General features: G+C 40.0%; 1 protein-coding gene across 1 annotated transcript in view; it reads right to left on the reverse strand.

Moving 5' to 3' along the window:
• Window positions 1-12922, reverse strand: part of RHBDF2 (rhomboid 5 homolog 2) — a 46464-nt gene extending 33542 nt beyond the window's left edge. Inside the window, exon 1 of the mRNA XM_074260814.1 lies at window positions 12834-12922. The gene's annotated coding sequence lies outside the window, so the exon portion shown is untranslated. The remainder of the gene's footprint in view (window positions 1-12833) is intronic.
• Window positions 12923-21371: the final 8449 nt, after the last annotated feature.

Raw genomic sequence — 21371 nt, forward strand, 5'->3', positions numbered from 1 at the left:
TCTGGAAAACAGATTAAGGAGAAAAAATTTAGCAATCACTGGACTATCTGAGGGCAGCTAGGTGGCACAGAAGGCAGAGCTTCTGAACAACAATGAAATGTTTTTTTTAATTTTATAATTATAAATTTTTTTGACAGTATTTATGCATGAGTAATTTTTATCCCTTGTATTCATTTTTCCAAATTTTCCCCTCCCTCCCTCAACTCCCTCCCCTAGATGACAGACGATCCCATACATTTTACATGTGTTACAGTATAACCTAGATACAATATATGTGTGTAAATCCCATTTTCTTGTTGCATGTTAAGTATTAGATTCCGAAGGTATAAGTAACCTGGGTAGATAGACAGTAGTGTTAATATTTTACATTCACTTCCCAGTGTTCCTTCTCTGGGTATAGTTGTTTCTGTCCATCATTGATCAACTGAAAGTGAGTTGGATCTTCTTTATGTTGAAGATATCCACTTCCATCAGAATACATCTTCATACAGCATTGTTACAACAATGAAAAGAGAAATTGTTTTTGCCTTTTGCAACTTCTACTTATTTCTCCTGACTCCTGCTTCTTCAGAGAAACAGAACAGCCTTTATCTCTCTACTTCTCTCTCCCAAAGACTAGTCTTCCTGAGTTCAAATCTGGCCTCTTACTAGCTGTGTGATTCTGAATAAATTACTTGACACTGTTTGCCTCAGTTTCCTCATCTTATAAAATAAGCCAGAAGGGAAGATGAATGGATGTCCATCAATTGGAGAATGGTTGGGTAAATTATGGTATATGAAGGTTATGGAATATTATTGCTCTGTAAGAAATGACCAGCAGGAGGAATACAGAGAGGTTTGGAGAGACTTACATCAACTGATGCTGAGTGAAATGAGCAGAACCATAAGATCGCTGTACACTTCAATGTTGTATGAGGATGTATTCTGATGGAAGTGGAAATCTTCAACATAAAGAAGATCCAACTCACTTCCAGTTGATCAATGATGAACAGAAATAACTACACCCAGAGAAGGAACACTGGGAAGTGAATGTAAATTGTTAGCACTACTGTCTATCTACCCAGGTTACTTATACCTTCGGAATCTAATACTTAATGTGCAACAAGAAAATGGTATTTACACACATATATTGTATCTAGGTTATATTGTAACACATGTAAAATGTATGGGATTGCCTGCCATCGGGGGGAGGGAGTAGAGGGAGGGGGGGATAATTTGAAAAAATGAATACAAGGGATAATATTATTTAAAAATTACTCATGCATATATACTGTAGAAAAAAATTCTAAATTAAAAAAAATAAAAATAAAATGAGCCAGAAGGAAATAACAAACTACTTTTTTTTCCAAGAAAACCCCAAATGGGGTCACAAAGAGTTAGATACAGCTGAGAAATGGCTCAACAACAACAATGGACTATCTGAACACTTCATACATGAAAAGAACCTAGATATTGTATTTCAAGAAATTTTGAAAGAAGACTGCTCAGATCTCTTAGAATAAGAAAGAACAGAGGGGAAACAGAAAAAATCTATTAGTTTACGCCTGAAAGAAACTCCCAAATGGAAATTCCCAGAACTTCATAGCTAAAATCCAGAGTAAACAGGTTACAGGGAAAAATACTGCAGGCAGCCAGAAAGTAAGAAATTCAAGTGCTGAGGAACTTCAGTCAGGATTCCATTTAGCAGCCACATAAAGAATCAGAGAACTTGGCAGTGGCTCTTTTCAACAATGAGATAATTCAGACCAATTCCAAAAGACTTGTGATAAAGAGAGCCATCTGCATCCAGAAAGACTGTGGGAATTGAACGTGAATTCACAACATAGTATTTTCACCTTTTTTGTTATTGTTTGCTTGCTTTTTGTTTTCTTTATCATTTCTTTTTTTCTTTCTTTTTCCCCTGAGGCTGGGGTTAAGTGACTTGCCCAGGGTCACACAGCTAGGAAGTGTTAAGTGTCTGAGACCAGATTTGGATCCTCCTGAATTCAAGGCTGGTGCTCTATCCACTGCGCCACTTAGCTGCCCCCTCTTTATCATTTCTTTCTCCTTTTTGATCTGATTTTTCTTGTGCATCATAATAAATATAGAAATTGGATTACTTGCTGTCTAAGGGAGGGGGTGGGAGGAAGGGAGGAGAAAAATTTGAAACACAAGGTTTTTCAAGGGTGAATACTGAAAACTATCTTTGCATATATTTTGAAAATAAAAATATTATTTAAAAAAAAGAATCAGAGAACTTGGAATACAATATTTCTGAAGGCATCTATATAAGCTTACATGTAAGAATGATGCACCCAATAAACTGGGTATATTGCTACAGGGGAAAGAAATGGGCCTTTAATGAAAGTAGAAGACTTCCAATTATTCTTGATGAGAAGCCCAGAATAGTGGAGAAACTCTAAAATTCAAACATAGGAACAAAGAGAAACATAAGATGATATATACAAAAGGACAATAATAAAGGACCAAAGGATAAACTGTTGATGTTCAACTATGGGGAGATGACATGTATCCCCTCTGAGGTTTCTCATCATCAACATTCATACAGAGAGTACAATTAAAGATATGGGAGGAATTCTATTATGTCCTAATGATCTTTCCATCATGGGAAGAGGAATACACTAGTGAGAAAGAGAGGAAAGTTAGAGAAAATTATATTCAGGGTGAACAAAAAGACATTTATACAAACAAAGAAAAAGAGGTGAGAGGGCAGCTGACATTTAAACTTCACTTTTGTCTAGACTGGATTAAAGGAAGGAAGAGCACACAGAGGAAAAAAATACATTTCACTCAATAAGGAAATAGGAAGGAAAGGAGTAAAGGGAATGTGAATTTGGAGGGTAGATAGATTAAGAGGGATTATTAGTACTAAGCAAAATAAACTGAAAATAAAAAATATTTATAGCTATTTTTGAGACGGCAAAAAATGGGAAACTAAAGGGTTGTCCATAAATTGGAAATGGATAAACAAATCATAGAAAATAAATGTGAAGGGATACCACTATGCTGAACTCTTACCCACATAATGATCCCAAGATAGGATTCCAGAGGACTAGTGAGAAAATAAGCTACCCACCTGGGAGGTGGATTCAGAATGCAGAATGAGTCAAATATTTTTTGGATATGGACAATGTGGGAATTTGTTTTGATCTACTCTACATGTTTTCAAAGGGTTTTGTTTTCATTTGGGGTGGGAGGATAAAAAGGGAGATCTTGGATGATTAAAATAAATAAAAGATTAAAACTGAAAATTGGTTGTACAGTCAGTAAAACATGTTTCAATTCTGCCTCTCACATACTGACTATGTGATTGTGGGCAAGTCACTTAACCTCTCAATGGTACAGGCAACTTTCCAAGACTGTAAAATGCAAAACAGGTGCTAATCTATCTTGGTAGAGAGAGTTCTTCACCAGGTGTTTCCTCATTTGATGAACTCATAGGACCATGGAGGGGAAGGGAAAAGGGGAGGTAGGGGAAGCACTTTAGAAATGTAGAGCATCATTATGAAGAATTTTAATGGATTCCTTTAAAGTTTATAATTAATAATGATTATAAGAAATACCCTACATTTCTATATTACCTCTTAAAAATAACATTTTGATATAATTAATACTAATTAGTTGTAATGGTTTCTATTTCTATAGCACTAGTTATTCAATATTATGTTTAATTTTGTTGTATTTCTATCTTCAACACTTTTCCTGGCACATTGAAGGTGCTGAATGTCTGTTGATTAATTGGAAGGAAAAAAAAGGGCCCAGGATATCACTTCTGGGAATACCTATAACTAAGAAGTGAAATATGGAAAACGACCAATGATTAAAGAAAATTGATCGAATAGGCAGAAAGAAAATTGTAACTGTCATCAAAGACCCAGGGAGAAAAAAAGTGTCTCAAAGAAAGGGTCAACAAAGTGAAATGCTGCAGAGTACTTAAGAAGGATGAGGACTGAGAAGATTAATGGATTTAGCAATATAGAGATCTCTGGTGAGCTTGGGGAGAGGTTTTAGTTGAGTGAGGGGGATGGAAGCCAGACTGAAAGAGATTGAAAAGCAAGTGTGTGAAAAAAAGAGAAGTGACAAGTTTAGCTTTTTCCTGGAGTTTGATTATGAAAGGGAAGAAGGATATAAAGTGATAACTTGATAGTATGGTAGGGTCTGGGGCTACTGTTATAACTTCCCCTCTATGGAAAAACAAGTATAAACAATTCAATAAAGCACCAGAAAAATATGCTGCTGGAAAAAGTTGCAGCATTTTCCTCCAAGAGACCAGGTGGCAGACCTTTTCCCAGGGGCCCCACACAATGGTATTTATCTGCTGAGATAGCTGGGCTTCCCTGAGTTTCCTAGTTTCGATGTTCTCATCTTTTTAGGAGGAAGCCTGTAAAACAGAAGCTACGTATGAGGTCAGCATGAATTCTAGTAGCTAGAAGCCCTTCCTCTTCATCTCCAACTAGGTACAGATGAGCAGGAGACTGGGGAATGCTTTTCTTCAATCTGGGCATGAACTCATTCTGGAAATCCCCAGCCTGTTATCAAGGGAACATTGACGACTTTGTAAAAGTATGTGGGTGCTGCCTAAGCTATGTGGGTAGCAAAGGGGATGGAATCCCACCCAATCCTGTGCCACAGATAATAGGATGACAACTCATTTCCTTCTTTTCTTCTAGCTGGGCAGGATTAATCAAAGGAAATAGTCATTATATTTTTCTAAATCACTGGTATGGCTGTCCTCTGCTATCATCACCACCCAAACTGATTTCTGTTAACTTAGCAGTGGATTTAGGATGGGAAATCCTCCACAAGGCAAACAAGACTTATAGCTACATTGCTTGGCCAATGATCAGGGTAACCAGGGGTTCCTTTCCCTTCAACTTCTACCCCCTAACTCTTTCCAGGAAAATGCAAACCCCTCAAATGACCTCACATATTCTTCTGCAAATGCTCCCATGCCCTCTTCAGGAGTTCCCCTTTGGCAGAATTTACTCATTTTTCTTTTCAAAGGAAAAGGACATCTTTTTCATGGCACAGGTTGCAGGTGCAGACTATCCCAATGTAGAGAGATCAGATTACCTCTCCCCCTCCGAGGCTGGGGTTAAATGATTCACACAGCTAGGAAGTGTTAAGCGTCTGAGACCAGATCTGAACTCGGGTCCTCCTGAATTCAGGACTGGTGCTCTATCCACTGCGCCACCTAGCTGCCCCCAGATTAATTTCTTTTAACTGGAAAGATGTGAGGACTTTTATAGTAAATATTACCAACCCAAATTCAGACTCTTCACACATTTAAGGATTCCTAATTCTTCTTCCCTCAGAGGAAAATGGACCAAGGTAAGTATTATGCCAGGAAGCTAAGTGATTTAGTGGCTACAGTGCTGGACTTGGAAGTCAAGAAGATCTAAGAGTAAGTGTTACTTCAGACACTTGTGTCCATACTATGTGTCCTCGGAGAAGTCATTATTATCTAAGCCTGGGATAACAGCACCAACATTACAGGGTTGTTATAAGGATTACATGAGATAACATATGTAACAACATAGGTAACATGTAACATTAGCTGGCTACACCTAAGCAAATCAATTTCAACTTCAGCTTCCTCATCTGTAAAATAGGGGTAACAATAGCATCTATCTCACAGGACTTTGCTGTGAGATTCACTGAGATAACATGTGTAAAATGCTTTGCAAACCATAAAATAGGTGGATGGGCAACTCAGTTTGGAATCAGGAGGACCTGAGTTCAGATTTGACCTCAGACACTTACTAGCAGTGTGACCTTGGGCAAGTCCCTTAACCCAGTTTACCTCAGTTTTCCAGCTGTAAAATAAGTTGGAGAAAGAAATGGCAAATCACTCTAGGATCTTTGCCAAGAAAACCCCAAATAGGGTCACAGGGAGTTGGACACAACTGAACAACAGCAAAAATAACAAAACCTTAAAGTATTATATAAATGCTAACTATTATTGTGGGAGGAGAGAGGGAGGAGCAGAGTTACTTAAGTCACTCATTGGTATTAAATTCAAATAGAAGTAGAACCATTAAACCTTAAATAAGTTTCCCTAATATTTCATACTGACTTAGTAAATCACATATTATATCTATGTTCTACTGCATTTTAATTTGTTTTATTAAATACTTTCTTATTATATTTTAATCTGGTTCCAGTCACTCTGGAATGGTATGATCAGTACAAATGCACTTTTTACACTGATCAAGCAGTAGGCAACCATGACCTGAACATCTAGCAAAGTCACTTAGGAATGAGCTGTTCAGATTTTGTGAGTCAATAAATGTTTAAGCACCTACTATGTGTCAGGCACTAACTCAAGCCCTGGGTATGCATAAAGAGACAAAAGACTAGTCGTTGCTCTCCAGGAGTTTACAATCTAATAGGAAAGAAGAGAATAAATAGGTATCAACAACCCATATACAGGATACATAGGAAACAATTAAAAAACAGAAAAGCACTAGAGTAAGAAGCATTAGGAAAAGCTTCCAGTAAGAGAGGCTATTTTAGTTGGGATCTGAAGGAAGTGAGGGAAGCCAGGAGGAAAAGATAAGAAGCATCCCAGACAAGGGGGACAACTAGAGAAAACAGGCAGACTTGAGAGATAGTGTTTTGTGTGTAGTACTGCAAGCCAGCCAGTGTCACTAGACTGAAGTAAGGGTTGGAGGTGCAAGAAGACCCCAAAAGTGTATGGGGGTGTTTAGATTTTAAAAAGCATTGAGTCCCAAACAGCCCCGATGACAGATTGGTTATGAGGAGGGAGGAATAAGATAGGGGGAGTTGGGGATGAAACCTAGATTTTGATCCTAAGGGACTGCAAGGATGGTGACAGTAACAGGGAAAGATGAGTTCTGTTTTAACATAGTAAATATTAGATATCTATTGGGCATCCAGTTCCAGATGTCTGAAAAGCAGAGTTGTTAGATTGGGGTAGGAGATAACTGTAACCCCCTTTTCCACCCCCAGATATGGGAAGATTCCATGACCCCAATCTAAATAATCTTGAGTCATACTTCTCAGGAGAAGTTTCATTCTTTTTCCACCCACTAACAAACATCACACTAAACTAGAACCCCTACAAGCAGGAGGTATGACTAAATGTATGACTGTCTCAACCCTATACCAATTAACTCATTTCTGGGCCAAGCTCTGTGAGCCTACAAGTTTACATAGAGTGAGGTTTTTACTAACAGGCTGGGAGTATTAAAAAGAGAGACTAAGACCTATGTTAATAAAAATCTATTTCATTCCTAGTAAAGATGAATAAGTCAATCAATAAGCATTTTTAAGTGCCTACCCATGTGATAGTCACAGTGCTTTGTAATAGGAGTACCAAAAAAGGGCAAAAAAACCCAAACCCAAAACCAAGAAACCCCTGCCCTCAAGAAGCTCACATTCTAATGGGGGAGGGATGAAACAATAGGAGAAATTATTCACAAACAAGATGTATGCAAAACAAAACAAAACAAAAAAACTGGAGATAATCAGGAGAGAAAATACACCTGCATTATTGGGGATCTCAAAATGCTTCTTGTAGAACAAGTAATTTTAGTGGGACTTGATTTTATAAAGGATTTAAGAGCTAGGACAACTAGGTCTCTGAAATGGAATTTCCAGTGGGTTACAGGAGCAGCTAGGTGGTGCAGTAAAGAGAACATTGGCTCAGGAGTCAGGAGGATCTGAGTTCAAATTTGACCTCAGACATTTACTAGCTGAGTGACCCTGAACAAGTCACTTAATCCTATTTGCCTCAGTTTCCTCATCTGTAAAATGAACTGGGGAAGGAAATGGCAAGCTACTCTAGTATTTCTCTTAAAATGGAGTCACTTAGAGTCCAACTTGAACTCAACAACAATGGATTACAAAATAATTTTCCACTATCAGGCTTCTCCATTGAAGAAAAGTAACCCTAGATTTACTGCTTCTCATTTAGAGATGCAAAGGGCCTGCAGACACCACCTAGTCTGATCCTCCTCTTTTTTACAGATGGGAAAACCAAAGTCGCCCGTTAGGCACAAATAAAATTCAAACCCAGGCTCCTCAGATTCCAAACACAGGACTTCTCTGCCAGAAGAGCAGGTCCTTTCATGTTGAAAACATTTGAAAATGGGCTGTCTTTCTGTCATCCAAGGACTTCCAAGTTTAGAGAGGCTCATCATCAGAATACTGGTCATCAGGTATAAAATTTTTTTGTGGGCTCTAATAGTAGTATTAAACTCAAATAGAAACCGGGCCTCTAATTTGTGCATAAGGATGCCTTTGGGCTACATAATAACTCCATTTTAAAATGTACTATTATCTATGTTTTATTGTATAATTATTCATTTTGCATTTCCCAATTACATTTTAATCTGATTCAGGTCTTAATCAAAAGTGTGTTAGGTGGGCAGCTTGCAAAGTTAGACACCTCTGAGCTACAGCTGTTATTCAAAACTGGGGTCTGTTGTTTACTATATATGTGGCCTTAGGCAATCATAAAAGCTCACAGTAAAAAGGGAGGATGTGGAGCTAGATGAAATGTGAGGTCCCTGGTATTGCTCAATCTATAATCATATTAAGAAGTGGAGGGGTTTCAATTTGTGTAGGTAGAGCGAATATGAAAACTGACAGAACTTAAAATCTTTAAAGGTACTGAAAAAAAGCACATAGCAAAAGGCATCCTTACCAGCCTTGGTAGACTGGTTCTGAGAATGCTTTTGGAAATACAAGCCTACCTACTTAGTTCTGTATAAACTATATATATAAATCCTCAAAATTAACTCAGTGAAGTTCCCTATTAGAAGTCTGACTACAGCACTGTCAATAAACATTTATTAAGCACTTACTATGTTCCAGGCACTATACTGTAAGTTAAGTATTCATTCCCAATTTTTCTAACTGAAAGAATATAACCCACATTCTTCCAGGGCTCAAAGTGAGAAACAAGGAAGACAATCTATCACATGGGCGAGCAAACATCTCTAGAAGAATAATTGTGTCATTTCAATCAGAAATTTGTTATATCTTGTGATTACCACAATCTTTATCCATTTACCAATGAGGAAAATGAGGCACTCTGAGAAAGAAGGGTTTGTAGTGACTTACAGGAAGGATTCCTAAAACATTAACCTTAGTGACTATAAGAATGATGGAACCCTCAATAGAAATAAGGAAATTAATGTCAAGTTTGAGATGACTATGAGACAACCAGTTGGAGAATTCTAATAAGTAATAACTAAGTCCATAATGGAAATTAAGTCCAAAATGCTTCTTGTAGAACATGTAATTTTAGCTGGGACTTGATTTTATAGAGGATTTAAGAGCTAGGCCGACTGGGCTTAGGAAAAGTTTTCATTTTGATGAAAGTTGAACTCATGACAAGTGATGAAGTCACTAAGACAGTGAAAAGAAAGAAGAGGAGAATGCTTTTGGTCCTAGTCTGGCAGGTTGGCTGGGAAAGGTAGGTGTGATATAGAAAGATGGCTTGAGGGAATGAATGGTAGGAACAAATGAAGAATATAAAAGGAATATTACAAGATATTAGTACTTTATAATACTAGCATATAAAGGGTGTGTATATTTTTATGTATATATTACCATACAAATATGTAAATAGCATATATATAAATATTATTATAATATTCAACAAAATAGCACATTATATATATAATATACTATTACACATAGTATATTATACATATGCATGTACATACACATTTTGTATTACACATATATAACATATATACTATATATATATGTATATATCTTTCAAAATTTGTATATAATCCATAGTTATATTTCTTCCAACTACAAGATAGCTTCCAGTATAGGTGCTTGGGAGGCAACAGTCATGCCAAGTTTTTGACTTGCTCCAAGTAGCTAACACTACAGCCCGAGGGCCAGATGCAGCCCCCTGACTCAGTTTATGTGGCTTGCCTGGTTACGGCAAATGGGCTGAGGGGTGGAGACAGGGTATGAGCTTTTGTTTTTTTACTACAGTCCGGCCCTCCCACAGTCTGAGGGACAGTGAACTGGGCCCCTATTTTAAAATTTGTGGACCACTGACGGAAGCTGTAGATTACAGCTGATGAAAATATACATAGCTTCCTCTTAGTATTTTTTGAATGGCACTAGAGCAAAGACATCCCAGGTAACCCCTCCCCACCAGTAGCAGAATCTCTTACTGACCCAGTATTCTTATTCCCCGTTCTGCCAAACAGCATCATCCTAGAATTATTTCAAATGAGCAGATTAAAAGCAAGAGTGAGGGAAGAGGAATCTCACTATCACCAGCCCTGATACCACTAGATGGGAGAGCAGATAGTAACGTTAACTTAAAGAATATTACCTCTTCCACCTCTCCCTCTCTCAATGTCTCAAAACAGGAGGAACCTTATAGGTGGCCAGAGAAAAGAACTGCTCATATGTGAGACCATTTTCAAATGGAGCCTTAGAAAGTTTAAAGCACAGGAAAGCATCAGAATTGCAAAAGTGCTTATGTAGGGTTCAGGGCTGTTGAATTATATTTCCAAATTCTGCACCAAAAATTTGGTGCACGACCGGGGCAATTTCTTTGTAAGGTTCGGTCACAGCCGAAGACTGCTTTGAAAACCAGAGACAATGAGTAAGATAGTGTGAGGATTTGGAGCACAAACATTCGAGTTCAAATCCTAGGCTTCTATTAATTTACTTAAAACTCTTTGGTTCCAAGAATTCTCATCAGTAAACTGAGGGTGGCTGGACTGGATGCCCTCTGAAGGGGAGAGGAGGAGAGAGGGAGAGAGAGGGAGAGAGGGAGAGAGAGAGAGAGACAGAGAGACACAGAGAGACAGAGAGACACAGAGAGGGAGAGAGACAGACAGACACAGAGACAGAGAGAGACAGACAGACAGACACAGAGACAGAGACAGAGAGAGAGAGAGACAGACAGACAGACAGACAGACAGAGACAGAGAGGGGGAGAGAGAGAGAGAGAGAGAGAGAGAGAGAGAGAGAGAGAGAGAGAGAGAGAGAGAGAGAGAGAGAGAGAGAGAGAGACAGAGAGAGAGAGAATCTCTGAGTTCAGGAAGAGGTTGTTTGTTTGTTTGTTTTTCTTTCTTTTCAAAATCAATCTGTTGACCTCTACCCTCCTTCTCTGAGTTTTAACTTCTGCCAAACTGCTTTTTTATCCCTCACCAGCCTGACAAGTTTTCTACCAGTTCTAGAAGTCGGTACGGGCCGCACAGGGCACAACTCCTCGGTTAGTCGGCTTTTAGGCCCCAGAGACACTCTGCACCAGCTCGGCACAGGGAAAAGCCCATCTTTGGAAATCCAGCCTCCTTCCGTGCTCGGCACGGTCCTCACCCCATGCACCCAGGCTCCGGCCCCGGCCTGCTCCCACGTGGGAAGCGAGGGCTCCGGAGGACGACACCACTCGCACAGTAACTCTGCAGGGTTCGCGGCCCGGGGCGCCCTCCCTCCACCTAGGCTCGGACACTTTTCTTCCGGACCAAGGGCGCTCCTCCTCCCCTCGTCCCCCAGCCCATGCCCGGGCTTGCCACCAATGCCTACCCCCAGCCTGCCGCGGATGCTTCACCATCCAACGCCGGAGCCCGAGCAACTTGGGGCGACGGCTAGCCGAGGCTGGCGGGCGGGGTCGCTAGCTCTTCCCCGCCCCGTACCTGCGAGGGAGGTGTGGCCGAGGACCGGGGCGGAGCTTGGGGCCCCCGGGGGGAGGAGGGGTTGGAATGGGCAGGAGGGGACCGCCTCCGTCTGGGAAAAATTCCTGTTATAATCATTCCTTTCGCAATCGCCCCGCACACTTTTCAGACCATCCGGCCACTCCGCAGCATTTATTAAGCACCTGCTATGTGCCTATTTACATTTTAAAAATGTGTTTAGGATTCCACTAGCGCCGCCCATTCCTATAGAAAAGAAAAAAAACCGCTTACTCTTCTCCACCTTCCTTATCAAAAAGCACTTCGCGCAGGCGGGCGCGCGTGGGGTGGGGCGCGTCTGTTTGGGTACAGGCGGAAAAGACTGAAGGGACCACGTTTCCCCCCTTTAGAAACTGAAGTGCTTTAAAAACAAAACAATGGACCCTACAGCTAGCGGGGATCGGTCTGGGGAGTTCTTTCTTCTCCCCCCCCCCCACCCCGGCCAGGGGCCTGGAGAGTAAGCCGACTTTGTTAGGGAGCCCTCAAAGGCGGTCTCAGAACATCACCTTCCGCCGCCCGCAGTCCCCAGCCCCGCCGCTCAGACCTCCTCCTCCCACACTTCTAAAGCTACCGTGGCCTCCTCGCCCCACTCCCTCCGGGGCTTTGGAGCGCGCTGCCAGCCCCTCGTGGGACGCGCTCACCTGCCCGACTGCCAGGCGCACTTCATTAAAGCTCCACAGGGCCCTGCGGGGGACCAGGAGCACAGCGCTGAGCCCTCCGGGTCCGCTGGGGACTGAAGTTATGGGGCGCTCTGCCCCCACCCAGAACCCACAGGCGGCGGAGGGACACAGCTTCCGGCCGGAGGGGTCTCACCAGGCTGGGACGGTCTCGCCAGGCCGGGACACGGGGCAGCCGCGGCGCTCTCCCCAGTACAGCTCTGGGGCAGTTGCTTGACCTGACGCGTTTTGGGAGGCGGTACTTCTGAGAGAATTTCCAACACGCGTCTCCTCTCTCCACCCGGCCCCAGCCATTTCTGAAGCCGAGGGGGCCCGCTGTGCCCTGTGGCTCCCGTGCCTTACTAAGTGCCTCCCGTTCGGAGCGGGCTCTTCCTCCATCAATTTCTCAGACAGACCCGAGGCAAACAGAACTAGCAAGCAGACTCGCGCTGTCGGACAGCCACAGCTCCCCCTCCCCGAGAAGCCCCCCAGCTACCTGGCTGTAAACCTGACAAACAATGGGTCTAGAAAGTTTCCGGCTTGGATCCCACACTCTTAACCTTTACCAATCACCGGAAGTAGCCAGTACCCGGGGTCAGGTCCTCGAGCTCGAGAAACCCGAATCCAAAACCCAGAGCAGAGCCCTGAGCACCACAGCGGAGTGAGGCCGAAAGGTCTGAAAGGGGTTTCACGCGGCACGGTGAACTCACTGACCTCTCGCCCACTTCCAGGGCCCTGAAAGGATCGAATTATCGACCTCATCTCTGACGCTTGGATTACAGGATTTTGTGCTAGGAAGGGGGTGGGGCGGAGTGGTCAGTGCTGAGAAACTCAGAGGGCATAAGATGCTTTGGAGACGCGGAGAAGAAATGTGTGTCTGTAGTGAGAAGTTCCTGACGGGGACTAACGTCCAATGAGCCTGCGAAGAAGCCTGTACAAGAAGAATTTATATTTTGTCCCAGGAAGATTAGGCTGGCCGGTGAGGGTCTGGTCCCAGGAGCAGGGGCGGAAAGTCCCCACCTGGTTTCTGCCTTTTTGAAACGTGGATAGATATTCCTCTAGTCAGTTTCAATCCAAGAGAGAATATGCAAATTTGGGGAATTGTTTTCCACCCTAGATGATTCAGGACTGTTTGATGACAAAAAGGTCTTCCAGTTAGCCACGGAGCCAGGTGTACGTTGTTCAGGAATTGCTAAACCAGAACCGAGGGCACAAACAAAGCTGCGACCTACTGCAGCCATCCTTCTTTCTTAGGGTTTAGTGGGAGCTTCCCCTTTTATTTGACAGCTCAAAGAATCTCTGTTACTAGAGCACATGGCTTCTCATATTCTTTTGTGTTTATTCTTGTTCTATTAGAAGTTCAAAGACCAGAGTGCAGCAGTGACCACCAGATTAGGAGTGACCAATAACAGAGGACATAACTATGGGTGGATGTGGAGAGAAAGCTACCTAACAAAGGCAGAAGCTTAAGGGATTTTGAGTTTTCACTAGGAAAAGAAGTTCCAGCTATGCGCTAGAAATATAACTACTCTTGAAGCCCAGCAGAACTCTTATGAGGATACCACCAAGATAGAAAACGGCTTCCAGAAGTAGGAGTTGGGAGGCACTTCTTAGCCACATATATTTTTCTATACATGAATCTACTACCTTTGTATTTAAGTTTGAGCCTATTATCCCCATAGACCTTGTGTGTGCAAAGACGGCACACTAATTTGGGTAAAAGTTGTGACAATTATTCTTGAAGTGTTTTTTTTTTTCCCCAGTAAATCCCTTTTCTAAAAATTTAAAGAAATTCAACTTATTAACAGTAGATTGCATATCAGTAAAGGCTTATGAACGATGGTGTTAGAACATCCTCAATGTTACCAATAGAACCCTGAAAGGAGAAATGGTGAGCATCCTTTGGGGACTTCAATTTATGGGTGCAGCCTAGACTCTCACTATCTCTAATCCCACTCCAGATTTAATCTGTGACCAAGGTCTGTGATTACAACAGCTCTCAAATCTGTCCCCCTTTTCCCTCAGATACTATCATCTATCCTGTTGCAGGATCTCATCACCTTAATGATTGCAGTAGCCTGCTAGGTGGTCTGCCTACCATGTCTCTCCCCACTCCATTCCATCCTTCTTTCAGCTGTCATATCAAAATGATTTCCTAAAGTGCAGTTCTGACCATGTCCCTTCAAACTCCCTTTCACCCCTATCCTCAGCAAATAGAATAAAATGGCTATGACCTCCAGGATCACATGGCATTGGTGGTCAAAGTCCTTCAAAACCTAGTTGCCTTTCTAGTCTTCTAGTTCCTTACTTCCCTCTCTCCATCAAGTGACACTGGCTTCCTTGTTGTTCCATGAATAAAACACTACCTTTCAGCTTGGGACAATTTTTCTGGCTATCTCTTTTGCCTGAGATACTCTCCTACTTTATCTCTGCCTCCTGACTTCTCTGGATTCCTTCAAATTCCAATTAAAATCCTACCTTCTCTAAGAAGCTTTTTCTAGTCTCTTCATCTCTAAGGCAGATAGAGAGATGGGGGAAAGAAAAGAAAAAAAATTATATGATAAATTTATTATATATTATATATTTGTTATATATAGCAAGTTGTAAATAAGTGATTTGCAGTTTCATGTGCAATAATCTTGTTTTTAAAAATATACTATAGTATGACAAAAAGTTGTAGTTCCTTTTCTTTGTTAATTGTTCTCTATTCATTTTGTATTTGATTTGTTTGCTTGTGGTCTCTCCCATTAGAATGTAGGCTATTTAAGGACAGAGCTATCTTTTGCTCAGTTCTTAGTACAGTGCCTGGTACATAGTAGGTGTTTAATAAAGGGTTAGTGATTGACAGTTGGGGAAATGGCCCTAGAAGGGTACTACATATGTTTAACTAAAACTATGTTGATACTATTTATAGAATGGATTGTAGTGAGAGTAAAATGAGGCAGGGAGACAAATTAGGAGGCTACTGCAGCAAGACAAAACTTGGTAACTGATTAGTTATGTGGGGAGAAGGAGATTAAGAAGTTGCAAATAATATTGAGATTGAAGTCTAGAAGGATGGTGGTGCCTTTGACAAATAGAAAAGTATTTGGAGGAGGAGTGGGTTTTGGAGAAAGATAAGTTCTGTTTTGAGTATGTTGAATTTGAGATATCTTCAGAGCATCTAGTTTGGCATTGATGATTTCAAGGGAAATGCTGGGTTATATTTATAAATCTGTGATGCATCATTATTCTAATAATTGTATTAATTCTCCCTATTGTTCTTCAGACAGTTCAAACAGGGTAGGTGACATGCCCAGGGTCATACAGCTAGTATGTGTCTGAGGCTGAATTTGAATTGATGAGATGAATCTTCGTGACCTCAAGCCCAGCACTCTATTCACTGTGCCACTTACTTGTCCTAAGTCAAATCCTACCTGTGTGATCTTGAATAAATCACTCTCGCTACTTGAGCCTTAATTTCTTCATCTGTAAAATGCGGGAATTGGACTAGGTGGCCTTTGAGGTTCCTTCCAACACTAGGCTTATAATCCTGTGTTAATCTATGACTTTATGGTATTCCACAATTTGTTCATCCATTCTCCAATTGATGGGCATCTATTTTGTTCTTAGTTCTTTGCTACAAGAGGAAGTATTGCTATAAATATTCTTGTAAACAGAGATCCTTCCCATCCTTGGCATCATTGGAGTTTGTTCCAGAAATATTTGTTAACTCATGTAGAGGGAACAGAGAGAGACCTAGAAGGGAGGCATCTTCCCAGAAATGGGCAGGGATGCAGTTGATATGTATTGGATAACAATGGTGCTGAGTCTCCACCTAGTGGTTCACTGTGGTTTCACAGTGGAACTAAGGTGTTCTATTCCTTTTAACAAATATTAAGCCCCTACTAAGGAGGATCTGTATCCCAGAAATTGGAAGAAATTCAAAATTTAGATAAGACACAATAGTTGTTTTCAGGAAACCAAGGCAGATTTTTTTTTGGACCAGGCCTTTGATTTTATTGGTCTATGAGATTTCAATTCAATTTAATTCAGATCAAACCAACATTTTTATTAAACACTATGCTAAGCATTAGATGAGCTATAAAGAGAGGTATGACACAGAACCTGCTATTGATAATCTTAAAATATAATATGATCAAATTTTGCTTTTGCTTGATCTGAGATGAGGATGACTACCCCTACTTTTTTTTACTTCACCTGAAGTATAATAGATTCTGCTCCAACCTTTTACCTTTATTCTGTATGTATAACCCTATTTCAGGTGTGTTTCCTGTAAACAACATATTGTAGGATTCTGGCTTTTAATCCAGTTTGCTAACCGCTTTCTCTTCATGGGGGAGTTAACCCCATTCACATTTATGGTTAAAATTACTAATTCCATATTTCTTGCCATCTTGTTAATCCCTGCTTATGCTTTTCTCCTTTCCTTTTCCCTTACCCCCATTCCCAGTATTAAACTTGTGAGCACCACTTGCTTCTAACAGCCTTCCCTTTTTTGTATCCCTCCCCTACCTTAGAGTTCCTCCCTCTATTTTACCCCTTTTAGTCACAATTTCTGTATTCCCTTCCGCTTAGCTTACTCCTTCCCTTTTCACTTTTCCCCTCTCACTTTTCAATGAAGTCGAAAGAGTTTCACCATAAATCTAATGTCTATATTTTTTCTTTAAGCCAATTCTAATGAAAATATGATACACATTATGTTCATTCCCCCTCCATTCTTTCTCACAGATATAATAGCTTACTTTTGGCTCTTCTTGAGATGTAGTATCCCCACTTTACCCTTTTTCTGGTACAATTTCCTTTCCATCTCTAGTTTCTAGAACAATGTATACATGTTTTCTTTATATATCTTTATAGCAGAAATATAGTTCCCAAGATTTCTTTTTACCTTTTAATGATTCTCTTGATATTGGAGATCAAACTTTTTGTTTAGATCCGTTTTTTTCATCAAAAATAGATGAAATTCATTTATTTCATTGAATGTCCATCTTTTTCCAAAGAAGATGCTCATTTTGGCTGGGTAAGTTATTTTTGGCTGTATACCAAGTTCTTTAGCTTTTTGGAATATCAGATTCCAGGCCCTTTGATCCTTTAACGTGGACGCTGCTAGATCCTTGGTAATCCTTATTGTGGCTCCTCTATATTTGAATTGATTTTTTCTAGCAGCTTGTAATATTTTTTCTTTGGTTTGTTGGTTCTGGAATTTAGCCACTATAGTTCTTGGAGTTTTGATTTTAGGATCCCTTTCAGTAGGTGATCAATGAATTCTTTCAATGTCTATTTTACCCTCAGTTTCTATAACTTCTGGGCTGTTCTCTTTGATAATTTCCTGGAAAATAGTGTCCAGGCTCTTTTTTTCATCATATTTTACAAGGAGTCCAATAATTCACAGATTGTCTCTCCTAGATCTATTTTCGAGGTCTGTTGTTTTCCCAAGAAGGTATTTAACATTTTTTTCCATTGTTTCATTTTTTTGGTTTTGCTTGACTGATTCTTGGTGTCTCCTCGAGTCATTCAATTCCATTTGTTCACTTCTGATTTTCAATGAAATATTTTCTTCACTCACTTTTTTAGTATCTTTTTCTAATTGTCCAATTGAGTTTTTAAGTGAGTTGTTTTGTTCTATGGAATTTTTTTCCAATTCACCAATTTTATTTTTTAAAGAGCTATTTTCTTTTTCTAACTCACTAATTCTATTTTTAAGTATTTGATTTCTTTATCCACTCTATCTTTAAATGAGTGGGATGACTTATCCAGACTCTCCTGCCAAGCTTCCCTTTCCTTTTCCCATTTTTCTTCTAGCTCTCTTGTGAGAACCTTTTTAATTTCTTCTATGAAAGTTTTGTTCTTACAATATAATATGGAAAAAAGACAAATACATAAATATTTAACATCACTGAAGATTTGAGAGGGATAAAGATGAGATGAGAGATGAGAGGGACAGAGATGAGAGGGATAGAGATATCTCTAGAGATAGAGAAAGAGACACACAGAGAGACAGAAAGACAGAGACAGAGAGAGAGAGAGACAGACAGACAGAAAGAGAGAGAGAGACAGAGAGAGAGAGAGAGAGAGAGAGAGAGAGAGAGAAAGAAAGAGAGAAAGAGAGAGAGAAAGAAAGAAAGAAAGAGAGAGAGAGAGAGAGAGTATATATATTTTTTTCAAATAATATTATCCCTTGTATTCATTTTTCCTAAATTATCCCCCCCTCCCTCCCTATTCCCTCCCCCCGATGACAGGCAATCCCATGCATTTTACATGTGTTACAATATAGTCTAGATACAATACATGTGTGTGAATATCATTTTCTTGTTGCACAATAAACATTAGATTCCGAAGGTACATGCAACCTGGGTAGATAGACAGTAGTGCTAACAATTTACATTCACTTCCCAGTGTTTCTTCTCTGGGTGTAGCTACCTCTGTCCATCATTGATCAACTGGAAGTGAGTTGGTTTTTCTTTATGTTGAAGATTTCCACTTCCATCAGCATACATCCTCATACAGTATTGTTGTTGAAGTGTACAGTGATCTTCTGGTTCTGCTCATTTCACTTAGCATCAGTTGATTTAAGTCTCTCCAGGCCTCTCTGTATTCCTCCTGCTGGTCATTTCTTACAGAGCAATAATATTCCATAACCTTCATATACCATAATTTACCCAACCATTCTCCAACTGATGGACATCCATTCATCTTCCAGTTTCTAGCTACTACAAAAAGAGCTGCCACAAACATTTTGGCACATATATGTCTCTTTCCGCTCTTTAGTATTTCTTTGGGATATAAGCCCAGTAGTAGCACTGCTGAGTCAAAGGGTATGCACAGTTTGATAACTTTTTGGGCATAATTCCAGATTGCTCTCCAGAATGGCTGGATTCTTTCGCAACTCCACCAGCAATGTATTAGTGTCCCAGTTTCCCCACATCCCCTCCAACATTCATCATTATTTGTTCCTGTCATCTTAGCCAATCTGACAGGTGTGTAGTGGTATAAATGAGATATTTTTAAAAAGCTTAATTCAGTGCTTGCCTGACACATAATAGGTGCTTAATGCTTATTTCTTTCCTTCTTACTTTCTTCGTAGCTTTACAGCCAGGTATTTGTTCCTCTTCTCTTCAAAAAGCTGTGTCCAAGAGCTCTTGACTCTACACCATCCTTAATGTTACCATGTGGGTAGAGATGGGGAAGGGGACAATCAAGGGGTTTTCTCCTCCAGAAACTCATTGACACCTCAGCCACTGACATTTTCTTAGATGGTTTCTGGAGCTGGGGTCCAAGAATTCTTGTCAATATACTCTTTTCTCCTCTCCACATGACATAACCTAATATACTTGGACCCTCTTAGACTATACTATGGCACATTCACCTCTCAGAGTAATGCCAGACCAATGATTTTGGATTGCATAGAGACAGTATAGAACCAGGCAGTACTTTTTCCCCCAAGTCCTGAAACTGCAACTCTCCTTTCTGCCAGATCTGATCTTTGGTCCATATCATAAAAATCTGTACCTGAAACAGTACATGATCCCTGGTAATGACAGTTTTGGATAATATTTTATTTTTTCCCAATATATATAAAGATAATTTTTAACATTCATTTATTTACATTTTTAAAATTCCAAGTTTTCTTCCTTCTTCCCTCACTTTTCCCTTCTGAGATGGTAAGGAATTTGATATATGCTATACATTTGCAATTATGTAAAATATGTTTCCATATTAGTCATGTTGTGAAAGAAGAAACAGACCAAAAATAAATAAATAAAGAACCCATGAAAAAATAAAATGCTTTGATCTGTATTCAAACCTCATCAGTTCTTTCTTGGGATATAAATAGCATTTTTTCATCTCAAGTCCTTTGGAATTGTCTTGGCACTTAACATTTAAGGGTGTATGTTCAGGCCTTCTATCCCCACATCCTGAAACCAGACTGAACTAGATGAGAATAAGGTCCCTGTGTGTTATACTCCGGTGTGTTAACTTCTTTTTTTTAAAATTTATTTAAAAATTTTTCCCCACAGTATATATGCATGAGTAATTTTTTTGATAATATTATCCCTTGTATTCATTTTTCCAAATTATCCCCCTCTCCCTCCACTCCCTCCCCCCGATGACAGGCAATCCCATACATTTTACATGTGTTACAATATAACCTATATACAATAAATGTGTGTAAATACCATTTTCTGGTTGCACATTAAGTATTAGATTCTGAAGGTAACTTGGGTAGATAGACAATAGTGCTAACAATTTACATTCACTTCCTAGTGTTCCTTCTCTGGGTGTAGTTATTTCTGTCCATCATTGATCAACTGGAAGTGAGTTGGATCTTCTTTATGTTGAAGATATCCACTTCTATCAAAATACATCTTCATACAGCATTGAAGTGTACAGAGATCTTCTGGTTCTATTCATTTCACTCAGCATCAGTTGATGTAAGTCTCTCCAAGCCTCTCTGTATTCCTCCTGCTGGTCATTTCTTACAGAGCAATAATATTCCATAACCTTCATATACCATAATTTACCCAACCATTCTCCAATTGATGGACATCCATTCATCTTCCAGTTTCTAGCTACAACAAAAAGAGCTGCCACAAACATTTTGGCACATACAGGTCCCTTTCCACTCTTTAGTATTTCTTTGGGATATAAGCCCAATAGCAGCAATGCTGGGTCAAAGGGTATGCACAGTTTGATAACTTTTTGAGCATAGTTCCAAATTGCTCTCCAGAATGGCTGGATTCTTTCACAACTCCACCAGCAATGTATCAGTGTCCCAGTTTTCCCACATCAACATTCATCATTATTTGTTCCTGTCACCTCAGCCAATCTGACAGGTGTGTAGTGGTATCTCAGAGTTGTCTTAATTTGCATTTCTCTGATCATTAGTGATTTGGAACACTTTTTCATATGAGTGGATATAGTGTCAATTTCATCATCTGAGAATTGTCTGTTCATATCCTTTGACCATTTATCAATTGGAGAATGGTTTGATTTCTTATAAATTAGGGTCAGTTCTCTATATATTTTGGAA

This window comes from Sminthopsis crassicaudata, chromosome 4 (genome assembly GCF_048593235.1).
Source record: "Sminthopsis crassicaudata isolate SCR6 chromosome 4, ASM4859323v1, whole genome shotgun sequence".
Taxonomy (NCBI): Eukaryota; Metazoa; Chordata; class Mammalia; order Dasyuromorphia; family Dasyuridae; genus Sminthopsis; species Sminthopsis crassicaudata.